General features: G+C 44.6%; 1 protein-coding gene across 5 annotated transcripts in view; it reads right to left on the bottom strand.

Annotated features, from left to right (window-relative positions):
* The window catches only part of LYPD6 (LY6/PLAUR domain containing 6), a 128,757-nt gene that overhangs the window by 95,697 nt on the left and 17,207 nt on the right, over window positions 1–15,853 (bottom strand). The gene's annotated exons all lie outside the window — the stretch shown is intronic.

Genomic DNA, 15,853 nt, shown 5'->3' with positions numbered 1-15,853 from the left:
GGGAAAAGGGAAGAAGAGGTTGGGAGGGGAGGAAAGAGAAGGGAAGAAGGAGGTGGAGGAAAAGAAGGGCAGAGGGAGTAGGCTGCCATGCCACTGCCCAATGGAAGGCCTCACCCTGCATGCGCCGGTGATCATGTAATCAAGCCTGGAGTTGGTGCTGCTGAGAATTTGCTTTAAGATGGTGCTTAGAGCCAAGCCTCCAGTCTCCAGGTCAGGATAAAGAGATTGCTCATCGGAAACAGCACATTCTGCATAGAATAAAAGAGGAATTCTCCAGGACGGTGACTGTGCTTTAAGGGAAGCTGAGACACAGTGGAGAAATTTTTTTCCTTTTTCTCTAACATTTCTCATATCAGTTAAGTCTACACCCTGGATCACCTGCGGTCTCGACCTGGAAGACGGCAAATTCCATTAATGTTTATAGACACAACACACCCTGGCGCACTCCATAATGTTTACGGAATGCACAGTTCTCTGCTTCGAGCTGGACACACTCACATTCTGAGGACGGAGAGTGTATTAGCACAGCCTTTAGGGGGAACAGTCTATGAATATAAACTCAGATTTTTGTTTCCTTTAGTTTGCTTGTGTTGAGTAACCCCATGGCTAAGAATCCATCCAGAAGAAACAGTCAAGAAAGTGAACAAGCAAGAATAGGAAAGAATGCCTGCCAACCTCGCTTTATGTTTAGACATGGTACCATTGAGGTCAGCAGACTTGCTTTGAACCCAAGCATTCCTAAAACCCGTGGATTCTACAGACCTGTGCTATAAGTGGAATATCTGACCCGTACACAAAAGAAACAGTAAATCAAACTAGATGCTGTAAAAAAAAATCAGGATGGTTCTCAACCAAAACCAATTTTTTAAAAGTGTGAGAACCTGCCAAAGGGTCCAGAACCATGCAGAATGGACTCCTCCTATTATCCCAGTGTTCTCAGCTAATCTCAGAACCAAACAGCAGGCAACAGCAAGGAAAGCACGCGGAAGTAACTAGTGACATTATAGACCAAGGCAGAGATGGAGTGTGGAAGGAGAAGGCTAACTCTCCTCACGTCCTTTTAAGCTCCCTATCTCCTCAAGTCAGAACACCCAGGATTTGCACCTCATTACTTGCCTGAGATTTTCTACCTCAAAGGATGACAATCCCCAAGAGATTAATTGTTTTCTTAAGACCTCACTGAAAAGCTGCCGAGATCACTGAAGGCTCGCCTTCCTGTGGCAACAAGGGAAACGTCCTCAAGGATGCAATAGGAGGTGCTTGTTTTAAAAGAGAGACGACCGAGTATCTACGCAGGAGACTAGATTCTGAGCTCCTGTGCTGTTAAGGACCACTGCTTTAAAGTAGAGGAATGATACCCCGAAGGAAAAAGCCACTTGTCAAATGTATTTATCAAGTACTGGTAAGCCCTGCACAGCAGGTAAGTCACAGCTAAGCATCCAGCACAAGAGGATCTGTGGAAATGCACAAGTCACCAAACATATAATGGTGCACAGCGCACACACAGTCACCGGCATCTCAAAGTATGTCCTCATGTAATGTCATGTGATCCTCTCCTAACCCGGTAAGTCAATCAGAGAAGGGAAGACTTGATAAAGGCAGCTACACAGATTAGGGGAGCTGACTTGCACACATTTACAGAGCTAACTCAAATTACTTGAAACACCGATGGTCAAATGGGCCTTGTCCAGTTTCTTTGCATCTTAAAGCATGCTGGGGCAGCTACAGGGAAATTCTCTGTATATGATGTGGGAACAGACTAAGCAGGGGCTGGAGCCATAGGTCACAGGCCAATCTCCTCACTTCTAGGCAGCACTATCTGTTAGGACTCTGCTCCAGTCTGCCTACCTGTGATGTCATTGCCTACCTGCCATGGGGGCGTGTCCCTGCCCAGTATATAAAAGGGCAGACTTACCTCACCCCTCCTCCTCTTCCTCTGTCTGTCTGTCTGTCTGTCTGTCTGTCTGTCTGTCTCTCTCTCTCTCTCTCTCTCTCTCTCTCGTACCCCTCCCCCCTTGTCTTCTCCCCCATGCTGATTTAATAAACTCGTTTATATCATACTATCTGGCATCTAATATCTTATTATCATTTTCTTATATTAAACACAAAACTGTCTGCTCTCGGGAAAGGAGAGTTGGACATTATTAAGCTAGAGTGTGCATCATTTTCTTCATTTGCAGGGTAGGGATGATGACAGAGCCAAGCCACAGGGGCGGTATGACAATCAAGAGTTAGGCTCTGGCCACAGTGCCTGGTCCAGAGTGAGGGGTTTCAAAATGTGAGCTCTGATCACCATGAGGCACACTGATCGAGGATCAGGAAAAATGTCTCTGATTTTTTCCAGATGAGAAGCAAATAAAATTGAGTCTAGCTGTGTGCCAAGTGCATGGTTGGGACGTTCGGAACATACTACCTTCTACCCCTGGATGTGGCACCTTGGCACTGTAAGTACTTTGATTTGAGAATGCCACTTCCACTTTCTCCCATCTCCTTCCGCACCTGCTCCTCCGAAGCAGGCTGTAACACTTCAGAAGGATTTCTCTGACCTTCCTGAAGGTCATGAGACGGTCCTGCAAGGCCTTCTTTCACTATTCTAAGAAGGAAGGCAGGCATTCAGCTGAAGATGCAGGTCCCAGGGGCGCATGTGGGAGGCAAGCCTTCCTCAGGCTCCTCCAGTTAGCGCCATTACGTCATATCCATTTTCCTGGTTATGTTTCTCATACCATGCTTAGCATAAAAACAGCTTTAGGCATTATGCTGAGTCTTCATTTCTTCATGAAAGCTGTCATTTCATACAAAAATTATTACATAAATGTGGGTAAGGGGAAAATGGGAGGGAGGGAGGAATGGGAGGATACAAGGGATGGGATAACAATTTAGATATAATATGAATAAATTAATAAAATATATTTAAAAAATTAAAATGAAAAAAAAAACGTGGGTGGTTTTCTCTTGTCAGTCTATCTTGTCATGAGCACCTCAGCCACACAGGACTAAGGTGGGCAGAGGAAAAGAGTTCTTCCTCTACACTGTATGAAGTTCTTATTGCTGCTGCAATAAATTAACATAATTTAGTGGCTCAAAAAAGGCCCCAATGTCATCTTACTGTCCTGGAGATCAGAGGTCAATAGGGGTCTGGCTGGGCTGAAATGGAGCATTGGCACTGCCAGCAGCACTACCTTCCTTAAGCAGCTCGCAAGAGTCTGCTGGCCGCACTTCCGAGCTTCTCCATCCTTGGCTCCTTCCGCTGTCCCGGAAGCAGAGCATTCCAGCCTCGGCTCCCCCAGCTCCCTCCACTCCCTGCTGCCCTCCTCAGTCACACTCCCTGAGTCTAGTGCCTCCCTCTTACAATGTGAAGAGCACGCGGTGACACTGAGCTCCACACGATAAACTGCTGGTGATGGCTATTTTTGGCTGGTCAACTTGACTACATCTGGGATTCACTAACCCCCTGCCTCACAAAGAAAAAAAAGAAATGCTGGTCACACCTATGAGGGATTTTTGATCAATCCTTTCAATGTAGAAGAACCACTTCTAAAGCCTATCTTGGAAGGTAGGAAGGCCCACCTCTCACCTGGGGCACACCTTCTGCTGGAAGCCTACATGAAGGACATGGGAGAAGGGAGCTCCCTCTTTTTGTCTGTTTGCTCTCGCCCTTGCTAGCAAGCCCATCCCTCCACTGGCATTAACTCCTACTTGTTCAGGATTCCAGCATATACTGAAGACCAGCCTAATGGACCGAACAACAACACAATTCTTGGACCTTCGCTAGATAGCCATTGTTGCATTATCTGGACAACAGCCTGTTAGTCGTTCCGATAAATCCCCCTTCTCTATCCAAAGAGAGTCGTTCTGTAAGGTCTGTTCCTCTAGAGAACCCTGGTTAATACTCTGCCCCATCCCAGGGTCTGTGTCATCCCTATCATGTCCTCTAAACCTCCTCCTGTAGGTAACAGAATCTCACACATTGCAAAGATTGAGAAATGAGCATCTTTGAGATACTGGTCAGTCCTCCAAGACAACAACTCCTGAATTCAAAGAGTATACATCGGAAGCAAGGAGCTGGGAGGGGACAGATACGCTAATACCTCGGATCTGACCATCAGACCTGCATCCTTGTGCCCAAACAGCCTATGGTATCCCAGGTGTGTACGGAAAGGGTTCACAAACTATGAAGTAAAACAGGAATTTAAAAAGATTAGTAACTCTAGTTTGTTACTTAAGGCCTGAAGAGAGGACAAAGTGGGGTGCGGGTGGGGGAGTCACAGAGGCAAGACATTTATCTCAACTAAGCGAGGAAGAGAAATCTCACAAACTTCCACACAATAATATGACTAGAGTGACAAGCCAGATCACCCCAGAGTGCGTTTCTTGGTCAGAAAGATTACTTGGGGAAACTGCAGGCACAGGAGAGGTTCCGGAACAGGAATTCTCTTTATTGAGGGAGTTTTACGTCTCTAAAGGAAGTCTCCTAGATGGATTCCAGAGAAGACCAGGGCTGTGGAAGTCAAAGACACAAAGCTATTGTTTTAATTAAAAAAAAAAAACAAAACTTTCATGTCTGCTTCCTCCTTTCTCTCTCTCAACCAGGATGAGAGGGAGGTCTCCAAGTCTCCAGAAACTCTTATCAAAGGGGAAAGCACTGGCTTAAATCAGCATAGCAAATCTCACCCCCAACAGCGCCATCTGCACCCCTTTTCTGTGTTGCACTTGATGATGTTGCTTAAACCTGAATGCAAAGCTATGTTTCTAAGAGCTGCTCCTTTCTTTGGGTCTGCCCCCCTGTATGTATGAAGCATAAACATAGCAAACTTCTGTTGGGTTTTCCCTTGTTAATCTGTCCTGCCTTTTTCAGTGTTGGAAGCTGTCCCAGTTAAGAACTGGGCAAGGCAGAAGGAAGCCTATTTCTGGAAAGGGCACAAAAAGTTAACAATACTGATGGACCAGTAGGATTAGTACCTAAAAAATCAAGGAAGGACAAATGTCTAGAAAATGTTAGAGAGAAACATTTACTGTGAAGGGCCACATCAAAGCAGAGGCATTTTATGCAATATTCAAAAGAAAAACAACCCATTGATTATTCTGTTTTAGTAAATTAGGGAACATAACTTCTTCCCCAACAACCATGACCTCATTAGCACTGCATACTTGGCTGGGCTTCCAGGACCAGGCATGGTTTCCCCTTGTTGAGCAGGTTTTAAGTCCAATTAAAGAGTTGTTGGTCACCGCCAAGACTACTTGTATGTTTGTCTTCTTTTTTATGTCACCAAACACAACTTTCCTTTTAGTCTTTAAGATGTGTTCATGCTAACAGGATAACAAATTAGGTTTCCTTGAAAATATATGGAGGGGGATAGGGGACATTGACAAGAGCTTAAAGACAGACAGAAGAGGCAAGTAAGTAGGTTCTAAACTCATTTCACTTAAAGAAGTATAAACAAGATAATGCTCTAAGTAAGTCAGGGATATTAAAGGCAATATCAGCCACAGCTTAAAAACTCTTCAGTGGCTTCCACAGCCGACAAGCAAAGGGTCTTAAGATAATAGAGGTAGGGGGTTTGTCACATCTATTTGGGAGTTTTGAAGATCACTAATATATCCTTTTCTACCTCCTACAAGATTCTCATAGCTCCCTATGTTAATCACAAGCCTACTCACAGTCCTCCTAAATTTGAGTATCTATCACAAAATAACAAGAAATATTACTTATCTATAATAAAATTTCTATTCCAGGCTGATGCATCTGTTTCTCCAGCTTGGCTGTCTTCTCTCTTTTGTGTTCCCCACTCCTTTAAATGCTGCATCCTAACCACAGTCAAACAGATGTCTATCCCCGAGTCAATACCCTGCTTCACCCTCTGTGTCTTAGTTCACATTGTTCCTGTTTGACCTTGAAGAAAACACCTACGTCATGTAGACACTCCACTTCAGCAATCATCTTAGCTAAAGCTATGCCTGAACTGATTAACTAGGCCCTAATTTTGTATTATACTATTTTCTGTCATGATTTCCAGGCCTTTTTACTTTAGATTTGTTACACATCTATATCCTCATACTGAAAAATAATAATTGATGTTGGGTTAAATGAATGAATGTTATACACTATGAAATAGCAGGTATATTATTTGGTCTCACTTATATGAGAATAAATCAAAAATCCATTTACAATTCCAAAAAGCCTATTTTATTTAGTTACTATCAATAATAGAGAACATTTTAAAGAGGTGATACTTTTACTTATTTATTCACTGTTTTTATTGTTTTACGTGCACTAGTGTTTTAGTTGCACGCACATCTGTATGAGACTGTAGGATTCTCTGAAACTGGAGCTAGAGACAACTGTGAGCCGCCATGTGGGTGCTAAGAGTTGACCCTGGGTAAGAGCAGCCAGAGCTCTTAACCACTGAGCCCTTTCTCCGACCCAAGAATGCAATTTTTAAAAATATAATGCATTACCTGATTTAGAAAGCAAAGAATAAACCATCCACACAAAGTGTCAGTAAAAACTGATTAATTTTAGCACACTTGTGGTACACCTACTCAGACACACATAGCACTTAGATGCACTCAAAATAAATATTGTGTCACTATTGTGTCAAAATAAAGATTACGGGGCAGGGGTAGAGAAAGGAGTGGGAAGTGAGTTATCCCTACCTTAAGTTTCATGCAGCAGTGGGATTTCTACATGGAACACTAAAATGATAGGATATCTGTTTTTGTTCCATCTGTGCTGAAGCAAGTGCAATTTTATCCTTTGGGGATATTTAATGGTCACATCAGTCAACAAGGCCGGCAAAGCAGCTCCCAGGCAATGTGCTCCCCACTGACGGCCAGAATAAAGTAAGCACGTTAATGTGTGTCCGTGGTGTTGTAACTGACACGCACATCTACTAGATAGGAACCTGGGAAAGACTATAAGTAAGCCTGCCGGTTCTCTCTTCAGCCTAAAGGACGATGGATCTTTTCCGCAAAAGTGCAACGCAAACAAACCAGCCAGAGGCGTGGGCACTTGAGGTTAAAGCTGCTAAAGCTCTCTTTAACAGGAGCCTCTAAGTCAGTGGGTAAGCGCCAATCAGGGCAGGATCCCCAGGCATGACTGAGAACAGGAGAATTAGCAGAGCACTGCAAATCCTTTGGGGATGTATCACCACTGAATGGCTGCCGGAAGAAGGACACAAGTAAGTGCAGACTTGGAAGAGCGTGGGGAGAACGGCTCCTGCCTAACTTGCATAGACTCTGGCTTAAATTTTATTTGTTCATTTGTTTGTTTGTTTGTTTGTTTTTGGTTTTTCAAGACAGGGTTTCTCTGTGTAACATCCTTGCTTGTCCTGGACTCATTTTGTCGACCAGGCTGGCCTCGAACTCACAAAGATCCGCCTGCCTCTTTTAAAAGTTGAAAGTTAAATGGTTTGGGCGAAACTTTCTCAGGCTCAAGTATATGCAAATGACCTAGATAAAGAGAAAACAAACAAAAAACAAGCAAACGACAACAACAAAACAGGAAAGAAAACCACCAAGTGCAACTATTACACATTATTGCTTTGTAAAATGTAAACATCTCTTAAGGAAGTCGAGAAGTGCAGGCTCAGGACTGGGCCAGTCCATCTTAAGAAAACATTTAGCCTTTAGAAAAGGGCATCATGTCCTGGACCAGGAGCAAAGGGTGAGGGACACCATTTGACCTTTTCTTCTGCTTTCTTCTCAGCTGCCACTTCCCTCTCTCTGCTTTACAGAAAGGAAGATGAGGCCTGTGGAGATAGAGGGAAAAGATCGGAAAAGAGCAGCCCTAACTCGGGAACCAAGCACTTCTTCTTCCACACAGAACGTGTCTCACCTAACCACGGCAGGGAAAATGGCATCGGGGACAAGAGGCAGGGGAGTCACGGTTGGGAGGGAAGGGGGTGTGTATCCCCCCCACCCCACCCCCCGTGAGAGGAAAACTCATGGGTATCATGTTTCTATCCACAGTGATTTCTCTGTAATGCACAGTAAAAGAACAACCAATGGCAGGTCATACATTGTGGTCCTACTATCGGCCACACTGACTGGTCCACACTGGTGGCTGATACCAGCTATAGCAATGACCGCCATTCCTCCATGAAGGCTAGATGGAGGATGGTCAGAGCCACAAGTTATTCCTTCAAAGCTGCATAAACCAAGAGAGTTGCACATCAACAGGACCACTGGACCACATCATCCCCACACTGCTTGCATGAATAAAATGCATGAAACCTAGCAGGCAGAAAGATGAAACAGGGGCAGATACAGATGCTGGTCTCTAGCAGGGAGGGCCCAGATATAGCTCCATCCTAACAGCAGTTTCGCTATCTGCTTCTCCCTTCATTTACTCTACTCTGGCGGCTCCGTGGGGGTTGTACAAAGTTAACTGATATGGAGGACCGTGCCCACTATGGGTTTCACCAGTCCCTAAAGCAGAGAACCCTCAACTGTGTAAGAGCAAAGAAATCAAGCTGAGTACAAGCAGGCAAGTGAGCACGCATTCATTCACTCTCTCCCTGCTCTGGACCAGGGATGTGACATGCCTGCCTGTCTCAGGTTCCTGGGACTGTAACAACCTTGGGCTGTGAGCTCCAATAGACTCCCTCTCCACTAAGTTGTACCTGTCAGCTCATTTTGTCCCACCAACAGAACCACCAAAACATAGCATGTCATTTTCTAACGCTATATGTAAGACTTTTAATACAGCATATAAAATGCCTGCATGAGGATTTATATGATAATAGTGAGAAGATTATGCCTTATGCAGTCAATTGGGATTAACACTGGAAGACATTCGGTTCCTGCCACACCCAGGTAAACTATATACCTTAGCAAAAGGTAATGTTACCCAAAATGTATCACAACACTAACCACTTTATTAGCCCTAGAAGCTCTCCTGGTCACTTCTTGTTCTGCTGGCTTAGAATACTTAAAACTCTGGATTAACATTCAACATAGCTCTGAAGAGATTAGTGCATTTACCAGTGGTAAGTTTGTCCCACAGGAAGAAAATTTAGGGAACAGGGAAGTTTTAATTAAATAAATCCTAGCGTTCTTGAATTGAATAACATCTCAACAAGTATATTTCAGAACACCTAACTACTCTAGACTCACAAGTGTGGTTCCTCAAGCCACCCCCCCTCCACACTGTACACCCCAATTTGCAAGGCTCAAAAACTGCTAAGGCAAACACACCTGTGCAGCATGAAGATCAAGGTCCAGCTTGCCCTAACATTATATAAGCAATATTTCCGAGGTTAGCATCACCAGGTTTGCAGGCCATCAATATTCTTGAATTTCAAGCTTGAAGCAAATTGGCATTTTCAAGAAGCAAAAGGTCAGCTGCATTGCCAAACTCCTCACACTGCAAGGAGTGAAAAGGTAGACAGGTGCAGTGGAGGGAGTCAATCCTGACCTTGTGGTGTTTGAACCAACACAGACGCGCTCCTTCAGGCAAGTTAGATCACTGTACCACGGGACAGCACTGTGGTCCTACCTAATCTCTTGAGCCACCATCATGGGCCCTCTGGACCTCAGCATCAAATGGTTTGCTTCTCAAAATGCTACAAAGAAGCCAACACATACTGTCTAAACTAGCAGGGAAACCGCTACAGGCACCATCACTGGACGCCTTTTGCCTGCTTTAAGTCACTGATGCAATGCTCCTGTAACGAGCACTGATGGTGTAGGGGCATCCAGAGAAGAGATACCCAGACCCATGTTTGTATCTGTCATTTTCCCTAGTTCTACTTTTTCATGCCTGACTGTAGAACAGAACTCACTTTAAAAAAAAAAAACAAAAAGGCAGAAGAAATGGTTCCGTGGTGAAGGGCTCTCGCAGAAGACCTGGGTCCAGTTCCCGTCACCCACATAGTAGCTTACAACCATCTGTGATTTCAGTTCTAGGGTGCTCCGATGCCTTCTTCTGACCTCCAGAGGCGCACCAAGCACACGCAGAGTGCGCCTGCAGGCCAAATATTTGTACACATAAAATAAAATAATAAAAACCCTTTACAAGAAAACAATATACAGCACTAAATTGAAATGAGTTCTCCGAAGGAAAGCTTTGGCCCTCAGCAGGCAAGGTTGAGCCCCATCCCTTCCCCCCTCCCGGCATGGCTGTTCACCACAGCAGGGGTCCTAACCCCAAACCCCACCGCTGTGCCCACCATCTGTGGAGCATCAGAGCCTTAGATTTCCAGACTGAAGAGCTGGAGAAGAAGACTTTAAAAAGACTTCAAGGTGGCTAGTTTTTAAATGAGCATGTTTACACTGTGGGAGTCAGGTTCAACATTCAAGTCACATTTGAACGATTTCCACAGAGGGAGGAGTAACCTGATGTTCAGATTCATCTGCCTCTCATTTTGAAGCAATTCGTCTTTAAAATTTCTGTGAAAATTCTACGGAGTTGCCCAGAATATGGCACCAACCATCTGTAAGTAAAAACGACGGCTCTCTCTGGTATATATCACAGGTTCAAAGCACTTTGGCACCGGCAGATTGAACGTGTTATTAAAAGAATTTAACTGCAAGAAGAGCTCCCATAATTACACAGCAGCTGGTCTAATGTTGACAAAACAACTTTTAAAGGCTTTCAGAAGCCTTAAAGGCTAATCAATTAAAAAGGCATGAATAGTAATGTGCACCCTATCCTTCGCACTGCAAGTGACATCCCTTGAAGTACAGTGACGTTTCCATCCTGCGACAACAATTTCCTCCATCCTACAATTAAGCTCAGCACGGGAATACATTTCAAGTTGTGTCTAGGTGAGATGATTATGCCTAAAATAACTCCATTAAACCGAATTATAAACATTCAACCTAACGAGCAACCCCATACTACACAGACCGTGGCAGAGCTTGTGCTTTCTTTACCAAAGGCAGGCAGAGAGATGGTTTAGAAATACGCTGGAAGTGCAATGAGTGAAGCAAGCATGCGTGCATTGAGAAGCACACTGGGCCTCTTCCACTGCGTTCAAGAGCAGGAGCTTAATCCTTCTGAAGAACAGAATGCCCAAGCATCCTTGCAGAAGAGCCTGCGGGTGTTTCGTTCAAGAGCCAATGGAAATGGAAGTGCATCCCCCTGAGAAACCTTCTCCAGACATTTCCACATAGCTCTAGTTTTCTTTTATCTCTGAATCCTTTTCCTAGAAGTTGGAAAAATTCTCCATATTATGATTCCCAGTCCATTATAGGACTCTTTCTATAAATGCAAAGCAATAAATATTAAGGCTTTGAGATGCATTGTCTGTCTTAGCTACTGACCTCAACTACAGTAGGACAAAAGCTACCATGCGTGACATTTAAACAAGTGAGCATGGCTGCATTCTAATAAAAACTGTACTTACACATAGCAGCAGGCAGACAAATTTCACTGGCCCATACTGTACCAAGTGAGGTACCTGGGGCATACATAGTTTCTGGCACCTTGCCTCTATTTTGTTTTATGACTGAGTGCAGGAGATAGACCACAGAAATATCAACCAAGAAACATTTGGAGAAAAAACTCTCTCCAGCAAACTCTATTGTGATGCTTCCAATAGGGGACATAAACAACAGTAAGACTGCCTCTCCCTAGGCCAAAACTGACACAAAGACCAACCTTTTCTATCCTTTGCCACCCATGGTTGCCTTGAAATACAGCTTTTATGGCTACACTCTCAACATCAATGGCCAATTCAGAAATTCTGATGTCGGGCTCTGTGTATTTTGGCCACCTACTTTACTCTTGGTTATACTGCTAGGACCCATTTCTAGTCATTTCAATATCCTGTGCTATTTATCACTGTCTTTAATAGCCCCATCTCATAGCAATACATATACTATCTGTATTTCTGGGAAGGCACACAGTAAGGCTTCATTAATCTACCTTTTTGTTTTAAAAAACTAATAAGCACCTCAAGAGTGTGCTTATAAACCTGCAAATCTCCTCATGCCATAGAATTAGGTCTTTCCCAGAAGTCTTGCTTTCGGAACACTAGTAAAACGGCAGCTCCAATTATTCTACAATTCACTCCCTAAGATGACTCTCTAACTCACAACAGTAATAAAACACTAGAGCAAGCTACTTTGTAATATCTGTGTCAGAAAGGGGGGGGGGGGTGGTGTCTTTAAGACTATAACAATGACGTCATCTCCTTCTGTATCATCCTACCTTCTCCTATTGCTTTCCCGATCACGGGATACTCACTGGTTGTTACAGTCCGGCCAAAACCTCTAAGACTTGGTAGGCAGAGGTGAGGACAGGTGTATTTCACAAGGATGGGACCTTGTGTATGATAAACGCTCACTAGAAGTAACCTGAAGCTCTGCTGTGAGCACCTAGCAGGGTAGAGGCAGTGTGAGCATCCAGCCACCAGGCCAAAGCCCAGTTCTGCAGTAGCCATATTTCAAGTGCTCAGTGGCCATACATAGCTAGCACCTACTATCCTGGCTGGCACATATGGAGACCTTTTTGTTGCCATAGAAGAGAATGAAAAGTTCTTCTGTACAGGGCTAGAGGGCCCATGGGTTATCTATCCATCCCTGTACCCTGCAGCCAGGCCCTTACAGGACTCAACAGGTACTAACAAGGTTCAACAGGTCCTACAAGTTGTGCTCTGTACCTCTCCAGAGGGCAGACAGGGACGTGGAACAGCGTCCTGGTCATTCAAAACAATGGCAAGGACACTGTGGCATCTGGTTTGTTGTTTTTGGGTTCTGTTTTGCTTGTGAGGTTTCTTTGAGGAAAATGAATGAAGAAACCCCTAGTTTGTTCCGTCATTGTTCAGGAGTTCTGCCAAAGTCCCTTGCTTCCACAAGGTGGTCAGCGACTGCTACACAGAGTGCAACAAGACTCGACTCTCGTGTCCATTTGTTTTTTCTTTTAACAAAAAGTAGAAGAGAAGGGGACAGAAGGCAAATTTCCCTAATTGTTCTGAAGTTGGAATCTTTTGTTATGTTTTACGGGGTTCATTTTAGCTTTATCATCCTGCGTCGAAAAAGAACGTAGAATACTTTTTTTATCTTTAACAAGAAATATGACTCCAAAGTTCCAGAAAAAAAGGCTAAAATGCCTGTGCCCCAGGCAGGTAGATCTGCCCCGAGGTATCAGAGCAGGTACATTTTTTTCAGGTATAGTTAAATTGCCTTGTCTCTAAAACCTAAGACCAAAAGAGAAAGTTGCTAATAAATTAATATTTTTCCACAGTTACTTTGGGAAGTGTTAAATTATGAGAGGAACTAAATTCAAATTCCAGGATACTATCTGAAACATGACCTCCCAATAAATACTCTATAAAACCTGCGAAACATCTGTTCTGATAACATATGTGCTTAAAATTCCCCATGCGTCAGTTTCAAGTTACTACAAGGCAAGGCACAGCAGCTGCAGGCTAAGAAGGAAAGCTGTTATCTGTTGGGAGGAGCAGGGGATGTAAATGCGCCCCACCCCCAGTCTCCCTGTCATTTACATATCGTGATCCAGGATGCTGGCCAAGCAGGGATTCCATGACATGCATGCACTGTGACCTAAGCATCTTTTCCTGCCAACCTTCCCACTAAGGGACTGCAGTGTGTTTAATTCTGGTACCCTTTAACCCAAATGCCACTCCTCTCATTATGTGCAGCCTTCCAGATCCTATCCATCTGCAAGAACCGACTTGATACTCACGCTTTTTCAGGGAGGTCTTCTTCATCTCTTTGCGTCTACCAACTCCTGCTTCTCCCCATACCCAAGAAGCAACCAGACAAGCTCACTGTCAGATCTCGCTGCTCTTGTGGGCTTACTGCCGGTTCATGGCTTTTACAGAGACTAGAAAACTCCCCAAATTGTGTCTGCAGCTCAGATCTCTCTCCCTCAAACCTGATTTGTTTTCCCACCCGCCCACTCCACGTCTCTGTTGGGAAGGTAACAGATACCTCACACCTATCCTGGCAGAGGCTGCCTGAAGCTCCTCCAACCGGATTCTCCAATTCTCATCACAGCTCACCCTTCCTGGCACCAGACCCCAAACCTTGGCACTTTCTTTGGTTCTGCTTTCTCATTTATATGCCATGTCTTGCTCTGCGGGAAATCTCACCTCTGCCACTCTTTCCAAACAATCAACGAATGCCCTCTCACGGCTTCCCCCAAACCTACCCAGATCTAAGCCACATGGCCTGAATTATTTCAATAACTCAGACCCTTTCTTCCAATCTCACACGCCTATCCCGGTTCTCACAGGAACTTGTGATATCTTAAATCGTGCCTTTAATCAGGTCATTCCTCCGTACAAAACCTACCTACGGTGCAAGTTGATAACCTCGAGAGTCTTGCAGGATTAACAGCCTATTCTTTACACCTTAGAGCTTGGACTGGTCTCCCTCTGGCTCACTTGACTTCCACCCTGATCCACTCAGAGCGCAAGCCAGGCATGCTGTCCCCAGGTGTATTTCTATCTGGATGACATGTGAGTTTTGTTTACTATAACAAATGTCTAAGACAATGCACTTGAAAGCGAAAGGCTAATTGTATTCAGTCACCAGGAGCCCAAAGCCCACTCACTGCCTGGGACCCATGGCGATGCTTAATGTCACAGTGGGAACGCACGGTGGAAACATCTGCACCTCAAGGCCCAGTGCAGACAGCGACCACGAGATCATTCAGGGGGCACATTCCCAATCTTCCCTCCAGGTTCCTTCTGCTAAAGGCTCCTCCACCTTTCAACAGCGCCAAGCTGAGGGTTAGGGGTTTGGGTGTAGTGGGCTCTTGAGCATCCTCTAGACCAGTGTTTCTCAACCCCCTGCTGGTGACCCTTTAATACGGTTCCTCCTACTGTGGTGACTCCCAACCGTTTTCCTTGCTACTTCCTAACTGTAATTTTGCTACTGTTTTGAATCGTAATGTAAATGCCTGTGTTTTCCTATAGCCTTAGATGTGAGAAGGTCGCTTGACCCCCCAAAGGGGTTGTGAGGCACAGATTGAGAACCACTGCTCTAGATCCAAACTAAACCAGCAGGCTCTTCCCACAATTGTACAGGGCTCTCTTAGCTGTTCCGGGTTCAAGCCCTTTTACGGTAACTTCCAAGACCATCATATCCAAAGATTCTACCTTCCCCGTCCCTGTCCACTGACCTTCCATGCCCTCTCCCTCACTCGAATGTCCCCACAGCACTGATCACCATCTGCCACACAGAGTCTCCTGTCTCCTTGTCTCTGGCTTTCTAAAATGTAAGCTCCACTCCAGTCTGGGGGGGGGGGGAATTGGTGGGTTTATTCACACGTTAGCCCCAGAGTCTTTTGTGTGTTTCGTTCTCTACTGGTTTTCCACTTAGAACTGTTCTTGGCATGAACTCTTAGTCTCAAACACAGAGAGAGAAGCAGGGAGTAGGCAGCTGGGAGCTCCGTAAGGACATGCACTTTGCTCCGCATATACTGTAGGTATTCCTGGACAGGGCTTCCTCTGAACCCACCCCACTGAGCGTATCTGGTGCCTGATTGCTGATTTTTGCGTTAGAATACATAAAGTATTAAGTCATTCCAATCAGTAGACACATTAAATGTAGACTGTGTTGATGTATTATTGTATTGCATGCTTTTGAAGGCTGGAATGTAGCTCGGTTGGTAAAATGCTTGCCTAACACGCATGAAGCCATGACTCCAACCTCAAGCACCACATAAAACCAGGCATGGTGGCACAACGTGCCTATAAACTCAACATTTTGAAGGCAGAGGCTGGAAGGTCAGGAGTTCAAGGTCCTTCTTGGTTAAGTAGCAAGTTCAAGGCCAGTCTAGACACATGAGGCTGCCTTTTAAAAAAAAAAATCAAAGCTCTTTAAATGAAAGGGTAATCTCAACTTATGTGAAAATTCCCCCAAATCACAGATATGAGAT

This window comes from Acomys minous (genome assembly GCF_964271855.1).
Source record: "Acomys minous genome assembly, chromosome: 10".
Taxonomy (NCBI): domain Eukaryota; kingdom Metazoa; phylum Chordata; class Mammalia; order Rodentia; family Muridae; genus Acomys; species Acomys minous.
Note: the sequence above shows the minus strand (reverse complement) of the source record. Positions and strands in the feature narration are given on the sequence as shown.